The sequence below is a fragment of the Pseudorasbora parva genome, chromosome 12 (assembly GCF_024679245.1).
Source record: "Pseudorasbora parva isolate DD20220531a chromosome 12, ASM2467924v1, whole genome shotgun sequence".
Classification (NCBI taxonomy): Eukaryota; Metazoa; Chordata; class Actinopteri; order Cypriniformes; family Gobionidae; genus Pseudorasbora; species Pseudorasbora parva.
This window is the reverse complement of record NC_090183.1, coordinates 38,113,110-38,139,578: the sequence shown is the minus strand read 5'-3', so window position 1 is coordinate 38,139,578 and position 26,469 is coordinate 38,113,110. Positions and strand designations below refer to the sequence as shown.

The window sequence follows — 26,469 nt, the reverse complement described above, 5'->3', positions numbered from 1 at the left end:
CAGCTTTGCATCACAGGAATAAATTACATTTTAACTTTTGTACGATAGTGTTTCTGTCCAAAAAATATGATATTACTTTGGTATGTTTTGTTAATAATCTATCTGTTGTTTTTTGCTCATTTCCATATTGTAGCTCATGGTTAGTTATGATGTGAGTTTTTCAGCTTCCCACAAGTTTCCTTTAGTAGATGATGTACTTCTGTATGTCCACGGTTGAGTCCTCATTAGTTTATCTGCACTATCGCAACTCCAAAATAGCTTACTTTAATGTCATTTTGTACGCACAGAGATGACAGATGGTTTGTGACAGCTGCAGTAATTTTACATCTACAGCTTTTTCTGTGTGTTTGTTGTCTCTGTAGGGCAGGAAGGTTAAACGCAGCGCTGGAACTGAAGACGGCCGCAAATAAGCAAGTCCTTGGAGAAGGTAAACAAATGATTAGTTATTAGACTCCAATGGTGCTGTTTGTGTGTGTGTGTGTGTGTGTGTGTGTGTGTGCGTGCGTGCGCGCGCGCGCTTGTTGACAGACTAGAAAGGGCAGGACTGGTGCTATTTTTCTATATCTAGTTTAATGAATCACTTGATTTGTTGCAGCTCTTGTGTTTGTATACTTTTCTCAAGGTTGGGAGAAAAAGAGGTTGTTTATTTTTGTCAAAGTTTACCGCTAAACAGGACTGCTTATTTCCCTGACTGCACTGGTCTTTTATTCTCTTTGTTTCTTGCATGTTTCTAATGTTGAGGCAGTATTTGACTTTTATTAATCCTTATTTTAATCAACTTGCGGAGTCAACATATTTTAAGTGGTCATTGTCAATAACTAATAGGACTTTTTAAATGATCCAGGTACTACAATAAGGAACACTTAGCCATTAGCAGCAACAAACTGTATTTAAACTGATATTTGGTTTCCAAACAGGTTTCCCAACCTGTCTGATTCAGAATGGAACAGCCCTAAGCAGCTGACATGGGAGGCCAGAGCAAACCATAGAAGTGAAGTAGGGATGTTCATGTAGAGTATTGAAGCACAGGGTGTGAGATGGCCTGTGTTTGTGTGTCTGTGCTCTGTCTCTAACATTATGGTGGACAAGCAAGGGACTTCCCATCCTTTCCCATGAGCTCATGCTTACAGGACACATTCACACACACCCAAATACAAACCTATTTAGTTTTCTTTCTATTTTTCTTACTTAATGCACCGTCTTTAAAAAGTCTTCTCTCTTTCTGCATTGTTTATCTGTTGACCTCCCTCTCTTGTCATTTATACTCTACAAAGACTGTACACAATTTATTGTAATCGGTGTCTTTGTCTTGTTTTTCAGCACAAAATATTGAAATATTCTTAAAACAAAATTATATAAAACATGAAAAGATTTGTTTTCAGTGAAAATCTCTTGAATAAGACCTTTTTTAGCCCATTGGCAATTGTTTTATTTTTAGATTTATGCTTCAACTAAACACACCATTACCAAAGAAAAAGTTGTATTGCTTTTAATATCTATGACAGTTTTTTAAGCACTGCTCACAATGCAATCGGCTCCACTAATTTTATTTATTTACTTAATTACCCAGTGAGTTTTCTTAAAAGGTTAGTTAATCCAAAAATAAGAATGATCTATTACTCATCATCCTAAGCAACCCCTTTTAAACGTTCAAGTTCATAAATAGATTGAATCCATGTGAGTTGAGCAGTTTATTTAACATTTTATGAAGAGACGATTGCTTTATATGTGTGTGTGTGTGTGTGTGTATATATATATATATATATATATATATATATATATATATATATATATATATATATATATATATATATGTATATATAATTTTCATTTGTAATGCCATTACCCACAAAGTGCCTGTATGGCTCTTTAATAAATAATAGTCAAGTTGCTCAAAGTATTGCAGATCATAACTTCATACTTATTTGTAGGTTTTACATTTGACTTCATGTTCAAAAAAAAAATTCACACAGTGTATATCCATCTTTAAGCAAAAACTCACTTAATTTTCCAAGAAAACAAGGTATTTACTATTTTAGTAAATACATCTTGATTTAAGAATTTAGATATTTGCACTGGTAACAAGACAAATACTAAGTAAGAAAAGCATTTTTTGCAGTGAAAATATTATAAAAATGCAAAAAAGTATGTTTTGGACACCACTGGTAATACTGTTATATATATCCATGTTAATCATCCATACAATATTTACATGGTATTCTCATCTGACACTTCCACAGTACTTTGTAAGAAAATGCTGACAATTTCATCTATTAGCAGAAAAAGCTAATTCTTTCGTTTAAGATGTTACCGCTCAAAACAGGCTTTATTACAGCATAGTTCAAATCCTCTCTGGAGTTATGCACACGGGCGCATAAACAACTGTGTGACTAGCGTAAGCATTTAACTTTCTCGTTAGCAATCTCCCCTGTGTGGCGCTTTAGCCATGCTGGCTTGTTTATTATGTTCATAGCTTTGGCAGAAAAAGAGATTTAAGTGAACTCCTACAAATCGGAAGCACTTGTAAATGCATAGAAACACACTCAGCTGTAGAAACAGGGGAATTAGGGGCTTACCAAATGCTAATGCTAATACAAAGCAATTTTCAACCTGATGCTGATACACAGAATTACATTTTTTTGTAGTAAGCAATAAAATGTACTTGGAAGAGCTATTACATGGACCCTAATCCACCTCTTCGCCCTAACATGCATCAATATACAACTTTTCATTTGGTGTTACCTCAGAATTTCCATCTTTGTGGTTTCCGTAAAACGAGAGGATGAGGCAAATAAAGTAAATAATCAAGTGTATGATCTTCAGAGGCATTCCAATTTAGCCCTTGGCAGGCACCACACAGCATGCAAATATCATATTTTCCCCTGCTGTTTAGCTCTCTGAAAACTAACTCAGAGTTTAAGTGGATATACACTTACTTTAACTTATGGAAGTGTGGTTGAGTGGGGATACGATTACACCAGGCATCCATACAGTACAGTAAACTTATGTTTATGTTTGAAAGTGGACTGAATTAAACTTATATTCAAGTCATTTTGTATTTTACCAAAGCGTATGATACATTTTAAAAAAAGTTTAAAAGTATGTACAAATATCAAAATCCAAATTCTCATTATAATCTGCATTTCAATTTTTTTTTTTTTTTAACACTGACACTGACATATGGTAAATCCTTTACAGAAAGGTATAGTATAATGTTTATCTTGGCTGGCCATTTGGGAGAGAAAATGGGAAATATACCTAAACCCTTCCCTGATACCCAATGGAATGGCCAAACCCCACACCCAAAAATAAAAATTCTGTCATTAATTACTCACCCTCATGTTGTTTCAAGCCCATCTTTTTTTGTAACACAAATTAAGATATTTTAAAGAAATCAGAGAGATTCTGTACTCCCTACTGGCAGTCTAAGCAACTACCACTAATGCTTCACAAAGAGATCATAAATCTAATTCATATGAATTGAGCAGTTTAGTAAACATTTTCTGAAGTGTATGATACAGTGTATGACGCTTTATATGATGCAAATATTTCATTTATTTGCTATATACTGGAAAAAATTAAGAGACAACATTGAGAAATTAATGTTAAGTGGTCTCTTAATTTTTTCCAGAGCTCCAGACTGCGACTAAATGGTTGTTTTTTGTGACCTTTTTTCCTGCTGGTGCGACTGAATTTGCTTAGAGGTCGCACTGGTGCAACCACTGCGGTTGCCCAACTGATAAAAGATCCCATTTCTGTTACATACAAGAAATATCAAACGGCAACATTTTTACATTATTCATCTCGTACAACTTTTTGAGAGTGAAATTCAAGCACTTTTGAATTCACACTTCGAGTGTTTCACACTTTTCCCAGCACTTCAAAGCTCTAAATATCAAATTTTAAGATTATTTTTATTTTGATGATTTATAAAACAAAAGTTTCACTACATGGCAAAAAGACATGAAATTACCACTAACCAGTACATGGTGACAGAGGAGCACATATTTGACTTATTAGACATTTCCACTCCTTGGGATAGTTCACCCAAAAATGAAAATGTGATGTTTATCTGCTTACCACCAGGGCATCCAAGATGTAAGTGTGTGTGTTTCTTCAGTAGAACACAAATTAAGATTTTTAACTCCAACCGTTGCTTGTTTAAATGCATGCCAATGGGGTCTAAGTCTAAAAAAGTAGAAAGTCACAAAGTCTCATGAAAAACAAACACTTTTCTTCAAATTGTGGCTGGATTACACAGAAAACAAGTAAAGAGTACTTGTTTTAGGTCAGTATGATAAGAGTGGAATATGTTATATATTATATAATAATATATATAATAAAATGTTCTTTAAAAATTTGGGTTTTGCCTCTTTGCATTGGATTTCTCTATTTTAACCTTAATTACTACACTAATTGTAATATAAATATTAGAAGATTTTTTTTTAAGTGTTCATTAATGGACCATAATTATTGCACAAATATTATTTAGTACCAAAAGATCTCCTCAAAATATTCAATAAATATTACTAAATAATATTATAGTTTATTTAATAACAGTTATTTACTTGTATATAACAGTTGACATAAAATGGTGTACGGTCACATTTGACTATGATAGTAAGAAATATCTCAAGGCTAAATACAAGAAGAGCATAACATTACAATGTTGCATCTCCATCACTCTCCATTTTAAAATGACACTGTAAATGCAGTTGATGAAATAATCAATGCACACTATGCTGTACTGTTTACCAAACATTTCTGCAAATACCTGTTATAGTGAAGCTGTTGTCTATTCCAGTGTTTCCCAACCTTTTTCAGTCATGGCACCCTTTGAAAATTTTAAAAATTGTGACACCCCCTAGCACACATTACGCTAGGAGTGTAACAGTACAGATTGCTCACAGTTCCCTTTGTATCACAGTTTTAGGTTCACAGTTTCAGTACAGTTCGTTACTAAGTTCAGGGGAAAAAGGACTACTGTCAAATGAAAATGAAGAAAATAAGAACAAATAACTTAAATACAAGCAGCAGCACAAATAAATATTGAGCAAAGATAAGATTAAAATAAACAATGGTTTTCAGGTTTTTCAGGTAGGTCTGACATTAGTTTTTAGGTAGAGAAATTGAATAAAGTAATCAAATGTAAAATAACTGCATGTTTAACTGTTTAAATTAAAAATGAATCCTTACTAAGCTTACAAAAGCTATTCAATAAGGAGCAGTGAGTGATGTCCTTATCTTTTGTTTGACATTAAACAGACAGCAGTAAAGGCTACTGCCCCTTTAAGACCTAATGCAGGGATAGACGTTGTTTAAATTTCACTTAAAGCATAAAGTAGGCTACAGACTACATCTGCTTGGATGCTGAATATAAGATGGACATTTTGACATACTTGCTTAAAGTATGTTTGTGTGAGTTTGTCCGTTTAAGCACAGGATTTGAAAGATAACTCAATATTTGCGCGGTGTGAGACGTGTGCGCGCTTTGGGACGAGTGCAGAGAGACAAATCTTCTCATTCGCGTCTTTGGCTACACGCGGATGATGACGGTGAAAATGACTATACGGCAGCACTCGCATGCATTGAACAAAGATTACAAAGAGAGACCGTTTTGCCCACATGTTGTTGTAGTGTATAACTGAGAAGCCAGCGTGTGTATCTATCGACAGAAACATACAAAAAGCATTATTTTCAAGTTACAACCCATATTAAAGATGCGTCATCAGATGTGAGATGAACCGCATCCCGGCACCTTTTACACGGCACCCTTGCTCACGGCATCCCGGTTGGGAAACACTGGTTTATTCAAATGTATTGATTGACACAGCGCTGGTTTGTTTAGAACTATTGAGAGCGCCATGACCACGCGCGCTGCCGCGACATGAAGGCATGTCGCAACTTTGTTATTCAACTGCTCTAGTTTTAACTGCCACACTAAATGCGCCAAAATGCAACAAAACTTGTTTAAGACTTACGGTCAAATGCAACGCACCGAGTGTGTGTGAGTGAGTAAGAGACACGCAAGAGGCGGAGGGAGAGCTAAGGAAATGCAGCTGAACGAATATGCGTGCGTCTTTTAAATAGCGTAAAAATTAATGAATGACGAAGCAATAAGTGGCGGCCGGTGTTTATTCTGTGGTGGTCCGCCACAAATTAGTCTATGTGTTTGAAACACTGATCTCACCTCGTGGGGTCTCAATGATCCTAAGAAAGGTGAGAAATCAGCCCAGAACTTCACGGGAAGAGCTGGTCAATGACCTGAAAAGAGCTGGGACCACTGTTTCCAAGGTTACTGATGGTAATACACTAAGACGTCATGGTTTGAAATCATGCACGGCACTGAAGGTTCCCCTGCTTAAACCATCAAATGTCCAGGCCCATCCTAAGTTTGCCATTAGGATGATCCAGAGGAGTCATGGGAGAAAGTCATGTGGTCAGATGAGAACTTTTTGGTCATAATTCCAATAAACGTGTTTGGAGGAAGAAGAATGATGAGTACCATCCCAAGAACAACATACCTACTGTGAAGCATGGGGGTGGTAGCATTATGTTTTTGGGGTGTTTTTCTGCACATGGAACAGGGCGACTGCCCTGTATTTAGGAGAGGATGACCGGGGCCATGTATTGCGAGATTTTGAGGAACAACCTCCTTCCCTCAGTTAGGGCATTAAAGATGGGTCGAGGCTGGGTCTTCCAACATGACAATGACCCGAAGCACACAGCCAGGATAACCAAGGAAGAAGCATATCTGTAAGAAGCATATCAAGGTTCTGGCGTGGCCTAGCCAGTCTCCAGACTTAAACCCAATTCAGACTTTTTGGAGAGAGCTCAAACTGTGTTTTTCAGCCACGGGACAGAAACCAAGCAGATCTTCTCTAGATCAGTCAGGAGGAGTGGGCCAAAATCCATCCTGCAGTGTGTCCAAACCTGGTGAAAAACTACAGGAAACGTTTGACCTCTGTATTTGACAAAAAAACTAATTCTACTGTACGAAATATTAACATAGATTTTCTCAGGTGTTCAAATACTTATTTGCAGCGTTATCATACAAATAAATAGCTAAAAAAGCATACATTGTGATATCTGTATTTTATTTTATTTTTTTAGATTATGTCTCTCACAGTGGACATGCACCTACGATGACAATTTCAGCCCCCTCCATGATTTCTATATATAGCTATATATAGCTCTGGAAAAGATGTAGACTATTTTACATTGATTTCTCAATGTGAAGTGGTCTCTTATTTTTTTCCAGAGCTGTATTTATTTATTTATTTTATTTTTTTGCAGTGTGTGAAGAAAAGTATAGTTTTAAGTGTGCCAAACAAGCGGACCAAGACTACTGAAATGAATTAAACAATCTCTGATGTAGTTCAAATAAAAAAAAATGAATGCAACACAGGCCAAAGAGATGTAAATTAACCAAAAATAGGATAATAGGATAGAATGCTTAAGCATACCTGTTTTTTCTCGTCATAGTCGCGATGTTGCCCATAACAGTTCAGAACCACATCTCCTCGCAGCAGATGTGTGTGACGGAAGGAATCCTGCCGCTGTTTTGACTCTTCTCCTTTGCACATTTTATAAGCTCTTCACGAGTTATCAGTTGGTCAAAATACCATCATATGTAGGCTACGCACATACAGCAAGCACATTTAGCCCAGCACACAGCATTGCTTTGTATGTTCTGTAAGTTCAGTTGGGAAATACACTAAATAAAAGCTGGCCAATCAGGTTGTGAACATATCCCAGGTTGCGTAATCTTCATTTGTGTTCTACTGAATTTTTGGATTTTTAGACTGGAAACAAGATGAAAAAACTAAGAAAAAAAAACATTTTGCAGTGCGTTCTGTTTATAACTTGATTATAAATTGTCAAAATTATGATGTTGCATAAGTTTAATTATTGGAAACTGTCGAGAAGGTAAAAACAGAGGTTGAAAAGATACATTTTAAATTTTTTGATGCTTTTAAAACTTGCTACTTTTCCTTCTAGGTTATTTATTTTATTGTTAGGTGATATTTTCTCTAACATATCTAGCAGTGTTGTTCTTCTGTCTTAAAAAAAAAAAGTTAAGTATTTTCTTTATTTACTTGGTGAAAGTGCACTTCTCTGAAAGCATATTAGAAAATCAGAATTACAAATCCATTATACTTTTCATGGTATTGATAACTTAATGAATTCTGCTCTCTTAGAGGTGGAAAGGCTTTGATATAGTTGGTCTGCCACTGTGTCGGAGCGAGTCTTCGTGACAGAATCTTTGTACTGAATGGAAGTGATGGCAGTCAGGCAGGCAGCAGTCTCGGCTTCTGTCAGAGGAGTTGTCTTCAGAGAGATGAAAGGGAAATCTGTCCACAAAAACGCTCTGTGAGGAGTGTGTGCGAGAGTGTTTGTCACGTATATCACAAAGCTCAGTTTGTCTTCTTTTCATCTAAAGACATTCGCTGTTTTTCCTTTCTTTTTTTGCATCACTTTTGAATTTCTTCATCCAGCTGAAAGGAGCTGACCGTATTGTAAATGGGTCAAATTGAATGATGGCATGATTAGAGGAGGTGCTTCCAACATCAAATATATGCATTTGCTTCTTTTTTTTCTTAAGTGAGGTTGTTTGTTCTTTCCTCCATTTTTTTCTCTTTGTACTAGCAATGCAAATACACCAAGTGTTTGAACTAATTTTGAACGTGAAAAATTAGAAAGTGAAATCCACATTTTGAACACAAGAAGGTCAACCATAGACTGTGGTTGTCTTCCTTAAAAATACACCAGGTCAAGTTCATATATCATCATAAACTCCAAACATTCACTGAAATTTTAAGTATATGTCCTTAATGACTTACACAGGTTGATGTTTATTGTTCTCTCTATGACATTTGCTATATTCATGGTCAATATAATTTTGGCAGTGCCTCGCTGCTGTATTTATTTGAGGGAGCAAAATCCCTTTTAGGGATGAAGCACCTGGGCCTGGCTGCTTAATGGAATAGCTTTAACATTAAGTAAATAAACAGCTTGCATTTGAAAGGTGTGTGTGTGTGTGTGTGTGTGTGTGTGTGTGTGTGTGTGTGTGTGTGTGTGTGTGTGTGTGTGTGTGTGTGTGTGTGTGTGTGTGTGTGAGTGAAAGAGAGACAATAAGAGAGAGGGGGAGTGTATTTGTGCTGTGGGTAGGAAAGGAGAAACGCCTACACTGGTTAGCTGAAGTTTTGTTGTGGCTTTTAAACGGTAAAGAGTTTGACTTTGGACTGTGAAAGGTGAAGTGTTATTTCTTTCAATTAGGGTATGTTCACACTTGGTGTGACACAACCCTGGTGTGATTTCTCTTTTAATGTGGTTATTTTGAATAAGTGTGAATGCTTCCTTCCGAACCCTGGTGCCGAACCCTGTTTTTTTTCCCCCGTCATAGTCACGATTTTGCCCATCACAGTTCTGTACAGGCGTCAGAACCGTGTCTCCTCGCAGCTGATCTTCGTGTGTGACAGAGGGTTTCCTGCCATTGTTTTGACTCCTTTACACATTTTATAAGCTATTCATTTAGTTCTCAGCTGGTCAAAATACCATCATATGTAGGCTACGAACATACAATAAGCACATTTATTCCAGCACATAGCATTGTTTTGTATGTTCAGTAAGTTCAGCCGTGAAATACACTTTTACAGGGGTTTTCAAACCATTCCTGGAGCCTCCCCAGCACTGCACATTTTGGATGTCTCCCTTATTAGACACACCCAGCTCAGGTCATGGAGTACTAAACTAATCAGCTAATGAGTTAATACAGCTGTGTTAAATAAGACACTCGTCCAACATATGCAGCGCCTTTTACTATACAGAAGCCTAACCCTTTAAGAATCTGAAATCGGATTGGAAAAGTAGTGCAAGTAAATATATATATTGAGATGTATTTCTTAGGGGGCTGCATATGTTGGACGAGTGTCTTATTTAACACAGCTCTATTAACTCACCAGCTGATTAGTTTAGTACTCCATGATCTGAGCTGGGTGTGTCCAATAAGGGAGATATCCAAAATGTGCAGTGCTGGGGAGGCTCCAGGAATGGTTTGAAAACCCCTGGACTAATAGAAGCCAACCAATCAGGTCGTGAACATATTCCTTTATGCCTTTAGATTAAAATGCCACGTGAACTCTAAGCGGACTTGCAAACCAAACTACAAGTTTGAACACAACCTTAAAGTGCCCCTATTATGCCATTTTAAAGTTTCCTAATTTAGTTTTGGAGGTATCCAACAACTGGTTTACATGCATCAAAGTTCAAAGGTTTAATTTTCTCATTATATTCATTGCACATCACCACAATGTTCAATTATTCTCAAATGAACCAATCTCTAAATCCCTTTCTTTTCTGCAATCCTACTCTGCTCTGATTGGTCAGATGGCTCAGTCTGTTGTGATAGGTGTACCGCATACAGCGTGTATTTCGGAAGCTAAATGTCCATTACCAGAACTGAACTCCAGCTCCGTCAGGAGGTTTCCTAAAGCTCAGCTATTGCCAGTAACAATGACGTTGATTTTAAACCAATCCCAGTGCGAGTCTGAATTATCTGAATTGATAATTAAACATTTAAAGAACCAGTGTGAACTGTATCAATAACAGCACATACGTTAACCCAGCACTAACGTGAAGGACTGATGGAACATTAAAGTAGAAAAAATGACAGACTATATGCATTAATAGACACAGTTTTAGGTAATACTGCAGCCCACAGCTGATTTACACAAGCATTTCAGTAAGACAGTAATAACGCGAGTTAGCCGGTTTGCCAGATTCCTACACAATAAACACATTGTAGAGCACAGCATCTTCCCGACAAGAAGTGTGCATGTGCAATAAGTGGACGGGCAAAATGCTAATGTTTCATTTTGAAGTCACAACAAAGCGGCTTAGGACTGGTTTGAAAAACGATTTGTTTTATTGACTCAGAGTCAACTCTTACTTTTGAGAGACAATAACTTTATATATACGCAGCACTTTCAGATTTAAAAACTTTGCAGGATGAATAAAAACTTTTCATTCACTTTTATTCACTATGTTACATACTGCATGAAAGGTCCAAAAATCCATAATAGGGGCTCTTTAATGTAGTGGATGTTTCTTTGGAAAAGTAATGAACTGATTTTATAATGGCTTAAATGATCAGTGATTTTTTTTGTTTTGTTGATGATTTATGCAAGGTCCTACTTTTGGACTATGTTTATGGTCTATACATTTTTCAAACTGAGGTCAACTTTAATCAGTTCAGATTCATTTGATTCAAAATAGTACACTGAAAGGCAAAGGTGCCAGACTATATACTTGTAAAGAGACTGAACAAGCATTCATATAGTCAAATATGGGAAATGGTGCAAAATTAAACTGGTGGGTATAAAGTATAAGATTTAGTATATTAGAGGTTTCTGTCTGAATAATATATCTCTTATTGAGAATTTGGGATTGTGTATTGAGATTGTAGGGAGATTTTGATTGTCATTTGCTTTATGAGAGTCCAGTACAAACTGTCTGAAAGAGGCCCTTGGTGAAAAAAAGTGCAATAATTCTTACTTTGAAAGTAAAATTACTTTTTTATTGACGAGTTATCACCTTAAATTGCTCTCTTTGCACTTGGCCTTGAATATGTAATCTTTTGGGCTAAAATACTGTATAATATTAAAATGAATGTTATTGCACAGATAAAGTGGCATGCATTTTACTTGTCACTTCTCTGGTTGAAGTATTCTTCCCCATAGATGAAGGCTAATTCAATATGTCAAACAAAAAAAAAGCGAATGGGCACATTAAAAGCAGATCTGTTTACTGTGTGTTTTGCAGCAGGTCGAGGACTGGCCGCTTCAGTTGTTATTCATAAACACAGTCCTCCCAAGCCAGGGGGAGGGAGAGAAAAAAGAAAGAAGACGTGGGGAAAAAAAAGAGAAAAAAGCAAAGAGCTTAAGTCCAGGACTGAAAACAGGAATGACAAACACCATTAGCTGAAAAATTTCCATCTCATTGCAACTATGTTATTGTTTACTTTAGCATACACGTCCTAATATGGTTTCATCTCTGTTAAAACAGTCAGAAGGAAGGCAAGGGGCCCGGCCCTGGGTAGAGGCCTTTAAAGGGTTACTTCAGCGATTAGCATATGGCTTTGTATCAGTAGAAACCCTGAAGTATATTCAAATGATTGTGCTTTCCCCCCTCATATCCCCCTGAGACAAGAGATTTATGCATTTTATTTCTGGAAAAATTCCTCCTATGATGCAAATTGACGATATTTGCATCATAGGAGGAATGTTTGGAATAAGGCTAAAGACTACAGCCAGCAGAGGGAGCCGTTTCCGCATGTTTTGAACTCGCGCATGGGGGATGGGAGATTACACTCAGCTCGCAGGGAGAGCTCGGCTGTCAGCTAAAGACACTCATTTAAACGGAGCTATGGTGAGCAATGTAAGTCTTTTAACTTCTCAAATTAATTTCTATGAAAGTTAAGCTTGCAAAGGCATGAACTGAAAAGCGCCAGTCTGAACTCGCGTTGCGAATGTATGCCGCGAGTGTAGTCGCGATTACCTCAGCTCTCATCACAAGCTCATTTCTCTCACTCTTGTAGTTAGTGCTCAGTGCTGTGATACTCGCGCGGTGACTCACTCATTATATTTAACAGACACGTTCAGGTTTTAATTGTAGTGTCTTCAACTCAGCCACAGTACAGGTGGCTTTGGGAATGACCTCACAGGGCAGCGAAGCATTCTGGGAATTGTAGTCTTTCATCCCCATGAGACAAAAATACATTTTCTGTCTTTTCTCAGTCTAGAAGGCACCAAATTCAAAAATAATTTCACATTTCTACTACATTGATGACCCAGTTTAAATACAGATTCATCTTCCCAGCGCTGAAGTACCCCTTTAAACTGCCACTTAGACAATAAGAAACAAATGTCACCGGCCTTGCCTCTCATTACGGCATTATTCAACCTTGCCTACTTCTTGCAACATGATCGTTGATGATATTTTGACTTTTCCCCTGGCCCTTCTCTTTCTCTCTGTCCACAGCCATTCATATTTCATATTTCATCTTTTTCTCATGAGCTTGCTTCACACTGGTTTGTTCACTGGTGTCCTATTGAGCAGGAAGTTGGGGCAGGGCATATCAAAATAGCCAATTATCAATTGACATTCGTTACAATGGACAAAGTTACAAAGTCATGGCTTGCGGACACAAATGAGTATAGGATGATTCTTAATAAATATTTTATGATTATACGTTTGGTCATTTAAAAAAATGGTCTAAAATGGTTCTGCCAAATTTAGAATCTTTATTTATTTTACATTTTTAATTACATTTTATTGAATACATCTTTAATTGTATTTTATTAAATTAATAAATTTCATTTTAAATGTAATTTAAATGGAAATATTGATATTGTCTTAATCGTCTTAAAATATTATTATAAATTTGGGAATTTTTACTCAAAATAATAAAAAATAAATATAAAATAGATTTGATTTATGTTTTGTAATTTTTGTATGGATATTTTTATCTTTAGTTTGTAGGTGAAATTTTTTTTTGTACATTTTTTTTTGTACTTTTTCTGCCTTTTTTCCTTTACTAAATTCATCAGTATTAGTCTCTCTCTCTCTCTCTCTCTCTCTCTCTCTCTCTCTCTCTCTCTCTCTCTCTCTCTCTCTCTCTCTCTCTCTCTCTGTCTTTCACTCTTTTGTTTGTTGTGGTTGCCTGTTCACTGGTTGCCTGTGTTTGTCTTGTTTAGGTATATATCAGCAGGGGATAAGGGTTGGTGTGTTTCAGAACAGATTAGTACAGTCACAGGTTGTGTCCCGTCCCTCGTGTCACCGCTGCGCCCTCATACACGAGACTCTTCAAGCACTGTCTGGCCAATCAAGATCTTTTATTCTCTTCTCTGATTGGTGAGTAACTTTAGGACCTTTATTCTGCTCGTGTCAGTGACGTTTTTACGAATCCTTCTATTTAATGCAGGTTTACAGAACACAGGGCTTATGTGATTAGTCAAAGGAGCCTTCATCAAAGGGACGATGAAAAAAAGTTAATGCCAAGAGAAATGACTGGACATTGATATGGTTTCCTTTTTTGTGTGTTTTTACAGCAGATCCTTTAGGAAATGGCCCTTAAAGGGTAGATTTCTTTTCGCCCTCTTCCTTGTAGGTTAAGGATGTGGCCGGCCTCACCTCAATCCTAAAATCCTCATGCTTATGATATTTACTCAGCCTTATCTGCAGCTGTAGATGAATGGCATTCTGGGACATTGAGGAATGTTGAAGGTCAGCCACTGTAACCTCATATCTGAATCAGGCATACGCTTCAGTACAGGCTACACCTTATCTATGGGTATATTGTCACAACATGGATTTAAATGGAGATTAAAGTTGGTGTTTCCCGCTTTAATTCTCTTTTTTACTTTTTTTTTCATAATTTATATTTGCAAGATTTTTTATTAGTTTGGTCTGTCTGTCAATAGATAATCTTTATGATCTCATCTCTCTATCCATCTGTGTTTTTCTATCTATCTATCTATCTATCTATCTATCTATCTATCTATCTATCTATCTATCTATCCATCTATCCATCTATCCATCTATCCATCTATCCGTCTATCCGTCTGTCCGTCTGTCCGTCTGTCCGTCTGTCTGTCTGTCCTTTCTAACAGTAGTAAATCAGGGACTATATTTTGCTGTAAATTATTTTGCTAGTTTCAGGCTGGAATACATTACTTTGATTAGTTTTGGTTGTGTGAGTAATGCCATGTGAATGGGGACGCATAGATTGAGTTTTGGTTCTTTTTTTTCAAACGCTGTCTGGCTCAATCCTGCCTAATAAGTGCACAGACAGATAAACTATCGTCACCTCACGGAATGGAGGCGGATAGGACATAAGTAATCCGTATTGATTTTGACATTACAATGTTGTAAGTGATAACTACGTTAACAGGCGCTATAAAACCAAAGGCCTAATTAGGCCGTATTTCATACTAACCATTAGGCAGGCTTTTTAATTCAACGATGATACCAAAGTGATCAATTTTCCCTGCGTTTTGTGTTTTAGCAAAAGCAATGCACAAAGCCAACGTTGTCTTCGAGGCAAACGGGAACAGCATTGTTTTTACCTCCTCTTAATGAACTTTGTGTGGCAGTTGTTTGCAGACTTCAAGGTTGAATTCGTAGAATGGCTGCACATTTTTTGTAAACATGTTTACATGCAGACATGTGTCAATACAGTAAATGTGTACAGGTTCAGAGAGGCCATACCGGTTAACTCTGTGTTGTTGTTTTGTTTTTTTGTTTTTTTCTGATAGTTTTAGTACCTTATATGCACACAAGTCTGTTTGTGCAAACGTCTGTGTGGCCAGGCGCTCATGCACCTGCAAAAAACTATAGTTTCACAACCCCATAATGATGCTTCTGCTCACAATGAGCATCTGTTTGTAATCGTGGGCCACAAGTGTTCAAAAAAAGAAAAGAAAGAAAGAAAGGCAATGAAAGCAAAAAAGAGAAGAATGCTTGAGCAGCAGTGGTATTAAATATGAATTAATGGAATGAAGCCTAGACAGGGATGTAGCGCCGAAAAAAAAACATTAATAAAATTTATGTTACTGGCACGTAGGTACATTTGGACTTAGTATCCTTTAATTAGAAGTGAGATATTAGCATTTCATAGGGATTTACACAGGGAAGACACTGCCACAGACAGGAGCACTTTCATTCCGCTCTGTTCTGCATGTAATGAGCGGTGTCATTAGTTGATGGAGAGGATTCTGCCCCGACTCTACCTTGAAAGGCACGTCATTTACATACTTCTTAGGAATACGGCCTATAATAGATTCCTCAATGAATAAAATAAAATAGCACTTCTTTAAAATTTCAAGAGTAATGTGCATAGGGCTCTGATTCGTTTGTTGGTGCGGTTTGGCTAAGTCAATCGAGATGAAGTCCTGGGGGGTTGGTGAGGAGAGATTGACTTATGTCTGAGAGTTAAGACCTCAGATTTTGCTCTGGGAATGGAGAAGTGCGTCATAAATTCGGAATGAGATCAATAATGTGGTGACATGAAAGTCTTCAAGCTACGGATCAAAAACAGGGGGAATGTATGACACAAACTATGTTTGTGCGATCCGTCGAGTCCGGGTTTGATGGTTTTTGTGGGATGATTTGGGTTGCAATGCTGTCATTTCTGATGCAGTTGGCAATAGTTAAATGTCATTATTCATGATAATTTTACTGGAAAGTGGAGGTGTTTTCCTTCCCCTTTCAAATGTAAGTTTATAAGACCTCAGATGTCATCCCTCCCCCATCTGTCTCGCGTATTACTTTCACTTTTACCCCCCTCTTCCACCCATCGGATCAGCAGTGAAGTGATTTTGTATTTTATTGATGAGCTCCAAAGTGGCAAGTGTAGGAAATGGTACCTTTGATCAGAGCGCCTCTAGGAAATAGATCTTGAGGGTGTGAAGTCCACCAGGTGAGATGCATTCAGCCTCTGTAAGCCCCTCCCTCATCACGTTTTGGTGAGACGAGAAGCGTCTCCCTATCTTCCTGCCCCCCGAAAACACATATTTGTTTTGGCTGTTTTCACTTCAAGTTACATGAGCGCCGATTACAGCTTTTCATTAGCGAAAATTGGGTATTTGTTTTAAACTTTAACCAATCACTTTGATATGCTAATTACGCTGTAATTTAATTTGAGTCCCGTAATGATGATGCCGTTATTATGGACATAAATGATGCAGTTAAGCAGAGAGTAATCTCATTTGCATACTGTACATGCCAGTAAATTAAAGCCTTTCCTGCTTGGCTTCAACTTTAATTTTCCACTTCTTTTCACACAGCCTCTCTCCCAGCCCTCTATCTAATAACAGGCCTTTGCTTGTTTGATGTGGAGAGCCGCTGTTACGCTCCGAGTCTAGTCACAATATGTAATACATAAAGGGGGCTCGTTAGCACACTGAGTGTGCCTCTAAGATGCTGCCATTAATAGGGAGAGGTGGGTCTCACTTCTGAATTTTTTTTTTCATAGACACTTGCGCTCACCCCCCACCCCACCCCATTCTTTTCTTCTGCCTCCATGTCTTTTTGTATTTCCACTTTTTGTCACCTCAGAAAAGAAAAAAAAACATTAAAGAACTGAAGGTTAGCCGTCCTGTGGCAGGCGCCATTGTTTTGATCACGGAGAAGACTGATTGGTTAAAAGGGCGATTTGTGTGCCCGTGCATGATTTATGGTCATGGGATGAGCAGGGTGCACGTGTTTATTAAATCCCTTTTTACCCTATCACGTTTATGTTGACGGCTCCTTAATGCATTCGCAGTAAATCCTGCATTGTCACCGTCTTAATTCTCATAATTGATTTTTCTCTGTTATTTATGTATATTTTTATGTTTATATAAATGCATAAAAGATAGATCCATCCATCCATCCATCCATCCATCCATCCATTTGTTTTAATGGGTTAATGGTTTTATAGGTTGTTTTGAGTATCGGGGTTAGTTGGTATATAGCCTTGTTAAAAAACTAACAAAACAAATGAATACAAAAATAAAGTAATAAATAAAACAGTTTAAAAAACAAAATATTTTATTGAATGCACTTCTTTTTTTGTAATTTAAGAAAGATGGCCCAAAAGTCTGTCTCTCTCTCTCTCTCTCTCTCTCTCTCTCTCTCTCTCTCTCTTTCACTGGGTGGAGGGGATATTTTATGGACTTAATGCTGACAATACAATTGCCCTTCAGCGCGAATGCTTTTCCATTTTGTACCATAAAGAATATTATTTTCCTGCCAGCCAATTTTCTCCGTTAGTCCCTAATTGGCTCCATAAATCTGGTGGCGTGGAGGGTGAGGAATGTTTCGGTGTCGCAGAGTGTAATCCTCACCCTTATTTACCAATTCATTAAGATTCATTGATGCAGGATAGGGTGAGAGGAAATGACAGCATAAATCAGGGTTCCAACATAATGACCCTAATCAGCTGGGAATTGCAGAAAATGGCATGATGAACTATGTCCTTGTGTTAGTGCCCACTGTACGTTGTCATTGCGCTTGCTTTATGGGTGGGACGCATCTCCCTGACACGGACTGTATTTAACACAAAAAAAGAGTTGTTAAAAAGCCGATTCCATTAAAGCGCTCGTCGGTTTCACGCGAGGTCTTTTGCCGTTTACCCCCAGCATGCCCTTTACCTTTGGTTTAACTGCTTAATGGAAGACGGGGGACTCAACCCTTTCTTTTTTTTTACCCTTTCAGTATACTGAATTAATATGCTTCATCTCAATATGCAAACCTCTATAGGAAGAGGTGCATGACACTCAATGTTTCAACATGCATTTTCTAGTAAACATTGAAAAAGATATTTCACTTCTGAGCACAAGTCCACAATTTGGCTCCGGCACCTTACAGCTGCGCAATATCCCTTTCTCGATATTGGCTATGTATGCAGGATGGAAAGTGTACCAAACGATGTTGTGGTTTGATGTCTGTGGTGAAGAATCTTAGTTGCATAAAACTATAGAGAGGTCATGTGATTCCTAAATGCTGCAAAGTAGTCTTTCGGGGATCCCCTATGGTTTTTTCTTTTGTTCACAAGACACAAGCTGTGATGTCAAATGTTTTTGTGCAGAAATTAGGTTTGGTGCATGCAAGCTCTGAAAAATGCTGAGATAATACAGCATGTTTATTCCCGATAAAGCCAAATGACTAGTCGATCAGCATGATTTATGTTTATTGTGTATTCTGTAATCAGCGCAGTAAGCATAAAAAGAGTGTTTATAGAGTGATTGTGTTAACATTTTCTTGTCATGTATTGACAAATCAGAGGGTAATTATGGTTGTTATTAGATTGTTTGATGATAATTTCTCATGTAAAAACGTAAAGACGTACGACAAACATAGACCTAGATCTCATTTGCACAACCACAGTTGACCAGTTCTCCGTTGAACATACTTATCTCAAATGAACTTTTGCTTTCTTTCTCCCTTATGTTTGAGTGTTTATTCAACTTCAAGCACTTTTATGTCACAAGGTTTATTTTTTTTACAATCACCACACACACAGGTAAACTATCTTAAACTTTTTTTGCATGCCTTATTTTTGTTCATTTAATTTATTTATGCTGCTTTTCTGATGCTTTTCAGATTTATAATTTAAAAAAAGTTATTTTTTTAAATTATAAATCTTTCCCTTAATTTTGACAAATTGTGCAAAAATTGCATAATGTTCTAATGTTTTGAGTGTTTCTTTAACGTCCCAAGGCACTTTTATGTCTCAAGGGTTGATCTTTTTATTTATTTTTTACATTAAGGTCACAGTAAACTATCTTAAACTTTTATGCATGCCTTATTTATGTATTTATTTTTGCTGTTTTTCAGATGCTTTTTAGACTTTTTTTCATTGTTATAAATTATACCTTTAATTTTGTAGTTTTGCCAAATTATGTAAAAAAAAAAAAATGAAAATATCGATTTTTTGTTTTTTCATTCTGATTTATAATAATGATTCTTATACATTACAAAATGCTGCGAACACGATACATTGCTTAAAAAGTGAATATTAAACTAAATCAAGTTTGTTTAGTCAAAAATATGTATTTTATTAACTTTTTAAAAATAAATGTAAGATAATATCAAGCATTTAAATTATGTTTTGTCAATCACATATATTTGGCATCATTTTTTAGCAAGCAGTATGATCTTCATTTGCTACTGGGCCTGCAAATTGGATTGTGAGTATTCAGGTTGCTCTGCTTGGCTGTAGTTATGTTGTTGCCTTTTTCCATTAATACCAATTGACACTATGGCAGTGCAACTGGGTAATTTACCCCCAAGATAATGTTTCTAATAATACAGGCCCTCTCATGGTTTAGACTGGAAATATTAATTAGACAAAGTTCGTGGAGGCTAAACTCCCCGTCCCACAAATACGCGGTTGACACATTTCCTCTGAGCAAAAGTCTGCGTCCGCTCCACCCACGGGACTGCTCGTTGCACGAATTTCAAGTAACAATGATTAAAAATATATGACACACTTTTAAATAATATTAAAACAATATGCACTTTGGCCAGTCTCAGAGGATGCGGGAGATTGAATGCCTTGTTTTCTTTGCCGAGTGCGTGCGGGTGTTTGACAGTTGTAATTTGTCGGTTGTGCTGTGGGGCCTTTTGAGTGAAGGCCTCCTTCCCCACGGCTCGATGCCTCACGCGCGCACGGTGAGACCTGGCTCACGGTTACTGACTCTTCGCTGCCGTGCTAATCATCACAAGCTGTCTGTGAACAAATCCTTCAAAGTCGCTTGAAGGAGAGTCGCTCAGGAGTTGGTCATAAAGCGCTCATGACTGTAGTTCCACATCCCAAAATTGGCCTTTCTATACTGGTAGCGGCTGCATTAAAACTCATTAGACTTTTTCTTATTTACTTTAGTCTCTATTGGCTGTTTCGCTAAAAATACCGTGGCCTGCCTTACTTTTGTGCGTTCCATCATAGTCTTGGCACAGCAGGCCCTTAAACGCAGCACACACTTCGTCGTAAATTCATTGAGGAGACAAACTGTTTTGTGTACCTCTTGAAATTATACATCTATTTAGCCTCTCCGCTGGAGTCGTCTTCCGGTTGATGGCATCCTGATTGTTCATTTCTTGTTCATTTCTCAAGCTTGTAGTGTGATAATGGGTTCATATTTATTTGAATCATTGTGCGCAGCACTACAGAGCGCCGGCACCGGCTTGCAGTGATGGTCTGGTGAAATGTTTCAATCTGGATTTCACGCGCAAGGATCTTATTACGTTTCTCACGATGTGTAATAAATATGTGTTTAGACCCCTGTATCAGTTGTTTTTGTAGCTCTTCAGAGTGGGGATAAATCGATTTGGAGAGTTAAATGAAATGAATGTGAGAGAGGTTGGACTGAGAAGACAGGAAGTTGGAAAATCAACAGAAAAGGCAACTCTCCCACTTGGTGCTTAAATTAATTCAGTTACTAATACACACTATTATTATATTTTAAACTAACTTTTAATCATTTGGGGTCTGAGGTGTTTTTTGGGCTCCGGAGGTATTTTGACATGCCCTGACATTTGTGCTTATTTCAGTTACTTGTAACATTTTTCAGGGTAAAGTCATATTACACAAACTGCTGCAATAATATCATTTATAATATCTGTGATGGCAAAACTAAACTTTCAGCATCATTGCACTCAGTTTTCAGAGTTACACGATCCTTCAGATATCATCATAAAATGCTGATTTGGTTTTTAAGTAAGATTTCTTACTATTATCAATGTTAATATTTTTGTGGAAACCATGATATTTTTTTAGGATTATTTGAAGAATAGAAAGTTCGAAAGATGTTTTTGCATCAAAGTCTTTACCTGCAGTTTTGACTTTCAGTTTAATGCATCCTTGCTGAATAAAAGTATTGATTATTTGAAATGTATTATAATCTGCACCTATTCATGTAGATATAATGAAGCATATTCAGGCTTCTGTTTATAAGGAAAGAGATTTGTGCAGTCAACAAAAGCAGTCCACATGACTCCACTTATACTACAATTCTTCTGAAGCCATGCATTTAAATGTAAGTAATTTTTTGTTTAACTGTCCCTTTAAGAGAATACTTGTTTATGTATTCACCACCTATCAAATACTTGCTTTTTACAGACTTAGTCAATACCATTGTGAATGTTTACAGTACAATCAAACTCGATGCTTTGTCATTGTAAATAGACAAGAACCCACAGCCATAATTGATATTTTCCGAGCATTAGTTACTGAGTAATTGACTGTGGTAATGTTTAACTGGTTTTACAAGTTCCTTGCTGCTGTGTTTGTGGATGCAGTAAGGATGGAGCTGCTTGTCTGTTTGTTCCGCAGTCCGAACCGGACATATAGGAGGAACGTAAGGTCTGTGAGACCCCACCCTGTTGAGTGACACATTCCCAACCCCCTTCTAGTTTGCATTCACGTTGGCCATTAGCAGCTGTAGCCCACCCGTCCAAATGCTTCTTTAAATGTCAGGAGAACCACTGTTTGTTTGTCTTGAGTTTCTCCTCCAACTGTTTATTCAAGACGGGCTGCATTTGCATTGACCTTGCTATCCATACATGCTTGTCCGCCTTCTTCCATTCTTTTCGTCCCCTCGCACACTCTTTCTCTGAAGAATGTTTACATTTCGGCTCGCCCTCTGGGTAACCTATGGGATCTGTTGATCATTCCACCTGGTTAATGTTAAATTGCTCTTTGCGAGAAGATGTGTTTGTTCATAAACAGAAAGAAAAGGCCCTGTTCTCTTTCTTGTTTACCGTAGTCATGGCAGCAATCAGTTATTAAACAAATAGCGAGCTTTGTTTGTAGGAGCTGCCGGACGGGCATTAGCCTTACAAGGTCTGGAAGAAAACTGAAGAAAGCACAAAAGAAAAGACGAAACCCGTCTGTCCAAACGTGGTGGGGTTTTGTTCTCAGAATGCTGCCACAGTAGTGTCGAGATATGTTTCTGGCGTGAGAGGCCCGCTGAGATTAGAGGGGCTGTTTGGTCTCGCAGTGAGATCTCCTTTTGGCAGAATGTCATTGCTGCTGTCATTTCCTCTTTGAGAGGGTGACGAGCAAAAAAATTTTCACGAGGGCAAGTTGCTAGCCCTGATTGTGCCAACACGTGTGAATGATGCAAAGTTGAACCTTGAGATGGAAGACCCAAACCAATGATAACAATCAAGGAGGCTTTATCGTGGTCATAAGTAAACTTGTATAACACTTTAGGGCTGGGTGGTATGACCCCCAATCATTTTTTTTCTTAAAGGAACACGCCAACTTTTTGGGACTTTAGCTTATTACATAAATTCCCATGAGTGATCGTCATTTAAATTAGCGATCAATTAATCGTTAGCCTAATACTGCAATATGCACCTACAGCAGTGGCTTATAGCTAAAAAAACGCAATGTTCTTCACCAAATTGAATGAGAACGGTTTTTAATCTAATTAAAGGGCTAGTAGGATTGTAAAGTAAGTTGATGTGGTTGATCATTTAATTAAATTACTTCTTTAATTATCAAATATAACCTCTAATACAACATGTTACCAACGGTGCCTCAGATCTATTATTCCGAATGTGTGGACACACTCTTTCTGGAAAAACGTGTTAAAACGGCACCTAAACCCAATAAATTAAAAAAGATTGCTACTGAAGTGCTGAATAACCACTGGTACACTGAAGCTTTTTGCTAGCATGTTATTTAACTCAACAAAAAGCTTCCTATATGAGATTAATCATTATATATATACAATCAAAATGATGAGACTGCACAAGTGAACTTGAATTAAGTTGTGTGATATTCATATTCAGAATGGATGACTCATTTTGTGCACGTGCTCTTCCTGGAGCAACACAATGAAAAAGACAACTAAACCCAAATAATTCACAAATTCACTATTCCCAAATAGTTTTATTACAAATACATAGTATATATAGTATAGTGTTCTCGTTATAATGTTGTGTAATATGACAGTCCCAATCATAATCCTTATTAGTTGTGCATAGCTGAAGATGCACGCTTTACTATCGTGTTAATTATTTACCAAATGCATCCTATATGAGAGAAATCAGATATAGATAGGCATAGGCCCCAAACAAAATAAACTCAACATTGCAACATACATTTGCACAAAACAAAAGGCTGCAAATGAACACACACACTTACGCCTGTTTAACACATACTCCGTCTGCTGTGAGTATGCGGTGCAGGAGTTGTGCTTACGCCCTGTTGTGCTTTCACATATTCTGCGTATGCAGTGCGCAACTGATCCGCTGCTGCATACCACACAAACACAGCATTTATTCATTATTTTTTATTTAAAATCCAAAAGTTGGTATTGAACATGGCTCACCAGAATTGCAATTCTTTTTGTTTACTCTTTCATAGATGGCAGGTTAACATACTACATTTAAACAACATTTTATTCAATTCATTAATTTATATTTATATAGCCTAGTAGGCTATTTTAGATTTAGCTCACACAAGTGGCAAACATTTAAACATAGGTTATAGCCTAAAATCACAAACTTTTTAAATTAGAAACTTATTAGAAAATGAATAAGCTATTCAAAAATCGCCAACTCTCGTCTTTTCTTTCGTTTTTAAACCCTTTTAAAAGAAATCCTGCAGGTCGTAAAGAACTTTGTTTTCCACCTCCAAGAAAGGACGAGTGCTATCCATTAAGGCAAATTTTTTAACCATAAATGCCAGGTAAGGTGTCGTTTCCTTGCTTTACCCGAGAAAAAAAGCCATGTGCTGACTTTGAAACAGGAGTATATTTTAAATTATATGCTTCTGTGGTGAAATTACTAGATTTTCGCATTAGTACATGTTTATTTTAATACGAACAATGTTCTGTCACTTTAATGTAGCAGTGCAACACAGCAAAAAATAGACTCGGTACGGAAACGATCCGTGCACTGCTGCAGACGCACCGCACCTGGAACGGACTGACGGACAGTGTCCGCGTGCAGTGTGAAAGCTGTAATCCGTTAACATAGGTACGGAAAAAAATACGCACAGCATACGCACGCAAACGGAGTATGTCTGAAGCGGCACGCACAGAGATGTGAATGGTATATATTTATGTGTGTGTTTGTGTTTTAAGTGTATTAAAGATTTTAAGAATTTTTTATTGTTTTATATATTTTTTTATTTATTGTTTTGTTTTGTCCAAATAGTGTTATAGTCCATTCCTTGATAATTTTCCACATGAAAATCAATCATCAAAAATCAAAACTTATCAATATTGGCCAGAACCTTTATATCAGTACATCTCTAAAGTAATAAATGAATAAAGTTCCAAATAATACGACATGGTTTTGTAATGTATAAATTTAGGGGTTGAATTTAATTCAAAACTATATCGCCATATAAACTTTTACCGTGGTATAAAAATGTCACATACTGTACTGTAATATTAGGTCATAATTTTGCTTATACAGCCATCCCTTGCCAAAATACAACTGTCTGTGTTGCTCATCAGGAATCCTTGAGAAAAAGGAGAAAAGACAAACCTCAAGATGCTCTCACACCTTTTCAGTCATACAGATCATTGTGTTGTCTAGACAAGCAACAACGTTGAACCTAAACAGCAGTGTGATCATGGGGTTTTGTCATCCTTATTGTGACTACTTATCTGAAGCGTAAGAATGTTGTGCTTTTGTTGAGCGCTTGTGTAAACAGGGGTGGTGTGAGAACACAGACTTGTAAGAGCAGGTGGGCTTTCATAACTTACCGGAATGACAGAATCTTTTTAACGTTGATGATGTCTGCTTTCCGGCCTGGTGCACGGCACACACAAACAAACTCTCGGCATAAACACGCTCACAGTCAAATCCTGGGAAATAATAAATAAGGGAGAAAGCTCTTGATATTCTGTATTTGCGTATGCTTTTATGTAGGCCAGGTGTGGTGCGCACATGATTTGGTGCGTGCTCACAATATCAGATGAACCGAACAAAATGTCAACATACACGAATTCTGACCTTGTTGTATTATCCGTTGTTTGTTGCAAACACTTGTTGTGTTTAGCAAGCAAGCGTTTTGTGGGGAAAAGGCGCAGACATCTGATGATGGAGGTTTTTTCTGTAAGTGCCTTGATCTCAGGGAATTGAAGTTTTCGCCTTAAGTCTTTGTTTTCTTTTTATTTAAAACCACGATAAACACTGCAAACAAACACATCTGTTTCTGGGGAACTCTTGCTGGTCCTATACATTACCGGTCAAAGGTTTTTTATTGTTTTTGAAAATGCATTTATTTCATCGTAAAAAGAGTAACACTAGTAATATTTTACAGTATTACTGTTTTTACTGTATTTTATTTTTATCAAACTTTTGACCAGTAGTGTCTGCTATTCATGTTTATGTAGCATGCCTAGTTTCTACCAAATGCAAGAATATCACAAGCAAAGAATTGCAATTTTGTTATCAAAGTGGGGCAAATCCAAAGCTGGAATCATAATGATGAGACACTAAAACAATAGCTTAATTCATAAAGCCGTTGACATTATTAATGCCCTTCCACAAGATAATTTTTTTCCTCCATCTATTTGATATTTGTGATGGATAACAGGCATTTTCTTTCATCCTTTTTTTTTGATCGCGATATTGCAGCTTTTGAATTATTCCATGGCGAAATTTAATGAGAAACTAGATTTATGGGTTTCATTTGTTTGTCAATTCCGAAATTAATTGGGTGTTAATTTTAGCTAGCCCTCTTCAGACGTGGAATTGGGCGCATGTACATTACTTTGCATTCGTTGCAGCTTCACGTCTTTATTGTGGGTCACTAGTTTTGCATACATTAAAATAGCCCCCCGGCGCATTCTCATGATTACTTTTAGAGATGCCACGCATTCGCAAATTTACGCCCTTCCTTTATAATTATGAAAATTTAGTACGGAATGACAGTGCATGCATAATAGCCATTATCAC

The 26,469-nt window shown here is 37.1% G+C and overlaps 1 protein-coding gene across 13 annotated transcripts in view; it reads left to right on the top strand.

The window, feature by feature from the left end:
• foxp1b (forkhead box P1b) overlaps nt 1–26,469 on the top strand; it is a 218,621-nt gene that overhangs the window by 76,150 nt on the left and 116,002 nt on the right. For 8 of the 13 annotated variants that reach the window (XM_067460212.1, XM_067460203.1, XM_067460204.1 and 5 more), the window contains one exon: nt 363–427. The gene's annotated coding sequence lies outside the window, so the exon portion shown is untranslated. Of the gene's footprint in view, nt 1–362; nt 428–917; nt 997–13,776; nt 13,915–26,469 lie in introns of those variants that run through there. The other 5 variants (XM_067460207.1, XM_067460205.1, XM_067460211.1 and 2 more) reach the window with 3 other exon arrangements.